Source organism: Oncorhynchus tshawytscha, linkage group LG04 (genome assembly GCF_018296145.1).
Source record: "Oncorhynchus tshawytscha isolate Ot180627B linkage group LG04, Otsh_v2.0, whole genome shotgun sequence".
In the NCBI taxonomy this organism is placed as follows: Eukaryota; Metazoa; Chordata; class Actinopteri; order Salmoniformes; family Salmonidae; genus Oncorhynchus; species Oncorhynchus tshawytscha.
The window spans coordinates 5154184-5159255 of record NC_056432.1 but is presented as its reverse complement, the minus strand read 5'-3'; positions in this window follow the sequence as shown (position 1 = coordinate 5159255).

Genomic DNA, 5072 nt, shown 5'->3' with positions numbered 1-5072 from the left:
GCCCTTAGCGGTGCTGGGTTCCCAGCCAGAGCTAGCCCTTAGCGGTGCTGGGTTCCCAGCCAGAGCTAGCCCTTAGCGGTACTGGGTTCCCAGCCAGAACTAGCCCTTAGCGGTACTGGCACCCCTTCAAATTAGTGGATTCGGCTTTTTCAGCCACATGTTGCTGACAGGTGTATAAAATCAAGCACACAGCCACGCAATCTCCATAGACAAACATTGGCAATAGAATGGTCTTACTGAAGAGGCTCCCTAGCGGATGCAGTAGTCTAAGGCACTGCATCTCAGTGCTAGAGGTGTCACTACAGACCCTGGTTTGATTCCAGGCTGTATCATAACCGTCCGTGATTGAGAGTCCCATAGGGTGGAGCACAATTTGCCCAGCGTTGTCTGGGTTAGGGTTTGGCAGGGTAGGCCGCCATTGTAAATAAGAATTTGTTCTTATTAACTGACTTACCGAGTTAAATAAAATAAATAAAAAAGAGCTTAGCGACTTTCAACCTTGGTACTGTCATAGGAACCACCTTTCCAACACGTCTGCTTCCCCGGTCAGCTGTTATTGTGAAGTGGAAACGTCTAAGAGCAACAGCGGCTCAGCCGCGAAGTGGTAGGCCACACAAGTTCACAGAACGGGACCCACAAAGCGCCTAGCGTGTAAAAATTTGTGACAACAGTTTGGGGAAGGACCTTTCCTGTTTCAGCATGACAATGACCCTCGTGCACAAAGCGAGGTCCATACAGAAATGGTTTGTCGGTGTGGAAGAACTTGACTGGCCTGCACAGAGCCCTGGCCTCAACCCCATCGAACACCTTTGGGATAAATTGGAACGCTGACTGCGAGCCAGGCCTAATCACCCAACATCAGTGCCCGACATCACTAATGCTCTTGTGGATGAATGGAAGCAAGTCCCCAAAGCAATGTTCCAACATCTAGTGGAAAGCCTTCCCAGAAGAGTGGAGGCTGTTATAGCAGCAAAGGGGGGACCAACTCCATATTAATGCCTATGATTTTGGAATGAGATGTTCGACGAGCAGGTGTCCACGTAATTTTGGTCATGTAGTCATGTAATGTCAGACCCTCCCTTTCTGAATAGTTACCTGCCTACATATTGTAAATCACATTGTGTGTACAACAAGCCAAAAGCTTTCGGCAGTGGAAGTATAGTCTTTACTCAGTGCTTTGACCAAGGTATGGTCAATTCATATTTCCAACTAGCCATTTCTTACTACCAGGGACGGCAGGTAACCTAGTGGTTAGAGGCAGGGTAGCCTAGTGGTTAGAGGCAGGGTAGCCTAGTGGTTAGAGGCAGGGTAGCCTAGGGGTTAGAGGCAGGGTAGCCTAGTGGTTAGAGCGTTGGGCCAGTAACCGAAAGGTTGCTAGATCGAATCGCTGAGCTAAACAGGGTAAAAATCTGTCGTTCTGCCCCCTGAACAAGGAAGTTAACCCACCATTTTTAGGCTGTCATTGTAAATAAGAATTTGTTCATAACTGACTTGCCTAGTTAAATAAAATAGAAAAATGGTCAATCAACAAACCAAGTAGAATGGGTGTCTCTAGGCCTAATGGTGCTGTCTCCTCAGGTATCCTAGCAACTGAATTAAACTGTGTTTTTTGTTAATTCCATTTTTGTGTTTATGTTTGCTCCTGCGTGTGTTGAAATAATCCTGTTGGACAATGGAACACCTCACCCCTCGCAATTTACACCAATGTTTCAAACTTGTTTCAAAGTCTAAAGATACTGATGTTGTCATTTTGTTCTATGTAAATAAAGATTATGTTTTGAATAAATATCGTCATATACATAATGATTTCTGTATAGGTTAAAGGGGCACTCTGAATGTGCTTCATCCACTAATGAAATGTACCCATTTTGATTCTTGAAAAATATAACTTTATACATTTCTCAGGTCATCTATCATACCCCACCGGAACCTAAAATATACGCTTGTTTGACTCCAATGTTTACAAGGAAAGTCAATGTAAACAAACACTACGTAGCCTTACAACATGGATAAAACTACAATTTTGATATCATGGATGGTCAGTCTTTGCCTCCGTAACCGAAACAGGGGTTGGAAAGACGTTTTGCTATTGTTTCAACTGCTTATTGCCGTTTTAAGGAGGATTTTTAAGGGATAGCAAGTGAATGAATGGAATTAAAGGGATATGAGTGATTGAATGGAATTAAAGGGATATAAGTGAATGAATGGAATTAAAGGGATATAAGTGAATTAATGGAATTAAAGGGATATGAGTGAATGAATGGAATTAAAGGGATATGAGTGAATGAATGGAATTAAAGGGATATGAGTGAATGAATGGAATTAAAGGGATATGAGTGAATGAATGGAATTAAAGGGATATAAGTGAATTAATGGAATTAAAGGGATATGAGTGAATTAATGGAATTAAAGGGATATAAGTGAATTAATGGAATTAAAGGGATATGAGTGAATGAATGGAATTAAAGGGATATGAGTGAATGAATGGAATTAAAGGGATATGAGTGAATGAATGGAATTAAAGGGATATAAGTGAATGAATGGAATTAAAGGGATATGAGTGAATGTAAAGAAAGTAACAGTTTATTTTTATGTTTGTTAATTAAGGCTTTCCTTTCCATGTTTCAGGAGCAAAACAAACGTGACCCCAGTGACACTTGACCTGTAGGTCCTTCATCTTCATTTGTTCTGTCTGTCTGTCTGTCTGTCTGTCTGTCTGTCTGTCTGTCTGAATGTCTGAATGTCTGGGTCTGTCTGTCTGTCTGTCTGTCTGTCTGTCTGTCTGTCTGTCTGGGTGTCTGTCTGACTGTCTGTCCGTCTGTCCGTCTGTCTGGGTGTCTGTCTGGGTGTCTGTCTGTCTGTCCATCCGTCTGTCTGTCTGTGTGTTGTGGTCCTTTTGTCCTGGTTTCCCTGTGACGTTTTGAGAAGGAAGCGAGGAGAAAGGTGGCAAGAAATAAAGGAATTGAGGTCAAGGGAAAACTTCCATGGGTGTGAGGGAGGTTAAGGGAAGGGGAAGGGAGGATGAGGGAGGTTAAGGGAAGGGGAAGGGAGGATGAGGGAGGTTAAGGGAAGGGAGGATGAGGGAGGTTAAGGGAAGGGGAAGGGATGGTGAGGGAGGTTAAGGGAAGGTAGGTTGAGGGAGGTAAAGGGAAGGGGAAGGGAAGGGAGGATGTGGGAGGTTAAGGGAAGGGTCTGGATGGTGAGGGAGGTTAAGGGAAGGGAGGATGAGGGAGGTTAAGGGAAGGAGAAGGGAGGATGAGGGAGGTTAAGGGAAGGGAGGATGAGGGAGGTTAAGGGAAGGGGAAGGGATGGTGAGGGAGGTTAAGGGAAGGTAGGTTGAGGGAGGTAAAGGGAAGGGGAAGGGAAGGGAGGATGTGGGAGGTTAAGGGAAGGGGAAGGGATGGTGAGGGAGGTTGAGGTTGAGGGAGGTTGTGGGAAGGGGCAGGGATGGTGAGGGAGGTTGAGGTTGAGGGAGGTTGAGGGAAGGGCAGGGATGGCGAGGGAGGTTGAGGTTGAGGAAGGTTGAGGGAAGGGGCAGGGATGGTGAGGGAGGTTGAGGTTGAGGGAGGTTGAGGAAAGGGGCAGGGATGGTGAGGGAGGGAGGTTGAGGGAGGTTGAGGGAAGGGGCAGGAATGGTGAGGGAGGTTGAGGTTGAGGGAGGTTGAGGGAAGGGGCAGGGATGGTGAAGTATGTTGAGGTTGAGGGAGGAAGGGAAGAGGCAGGGATGGTGAGGGAGGTTGAGGGAGGTTGAGGGAAGAGGCAGGGATGGTGAGGGAGGTTGAGGGAGGTTGAGGGAAGGGGCAGGGATGGTGAAGGAGGTTGAGGTTGAGGGAGGTTAAGGGAGGGGGAAGGGAGGGTGAGGGAGGGTGAGGGAGTTTGAGGGAGGATAAGGGAAGGGGAAGGGAGGGTGAGGGAGGTTGAGGGAGGGGAAGGGAGAGTGAGGGAGGTTGAGGTTGAGGGAGGTTAAGCGAAGGGGAAGGGAGGGTGAGGGAGGTTAAGCGAAGGGGAAGAGAGGGTGAGGGAGGGAGGGAGGTTGAGGTTGAGGGAGGTTGTGGGTGGGTGGGTGAAGTCAGGGTGAAGGGAGGGTGAGGGAGGTTGAGGTAAGGGAAAGGGAGGGTGAGGCTGTCCAGAGGTGAACATCAGACCACACTAGGACACCTGTTCAAACTCCTAAGCCCTAAGGTGTGTTTGCCTAAGGCCTCTGGAAACAAGGCATGAGCAGACCATGACTTACACTACTGCAGCTGAAGGAGGTATTGTTGAGGAGAATTTAACAGCCTGAGGGAAGGAGTGATGAAAGGAGGAGATAAGATATTGAGACTGAGACCTGAAAACCACAATCTCTGTTAACTAGATTTATCCAGTGGTGCTGAAACATGAAAACAATCAGGTGCTGGACAGGACCCCCTCCCCCCCTGGTTTACCAAGACGCACAACAGACAATGTTTCAATCCCACTGGGATGGATGTGTTGTTGTACCAGGTGCTTGAAGTGGGCTGAGAGAGTACAGAGCTACTTGGATGACGGAGGAGATAAGAAGAGACATACTTAGTCTGAGACCTGACAATCACTGCACTGCATAGGTCCTGTATCAACCAATCACTGCACTGCATAGGTCCTGTATCAACCAATCACTGCAATGCATATGCCGTGTATCAACCAATCACTGCACTGCATAGGCCGTGTATCAACCAATCACTGCACTGCATAGGCCGTGTATCAACCAATCACTGCACTGCATAGGCCGTGTTTCAACCAATCACTGCAATGCATAGGCCGTGTATCAACCAATCACTGCGCTGCATAGGCCCTGTATCAACCAATCACTGCACTGCATAGGCCCTGTATCAACCAATCACTGCACTGCATAGGCCCTGTATCAACCAATCACTGCACTGCATAGGCCGTGTATCAACCAATCACTGCACTGCATAGGCCCTGTATCAACCAATCACTGCACTGCATAGGCCCTGTATCAACCAATCACTGCATAGGCCGTGTATCAACCAATCACTGCACTGCATAGGCCCTGTATCAACCAATCACTGCACTGCATAGGCCCTGTATCAACC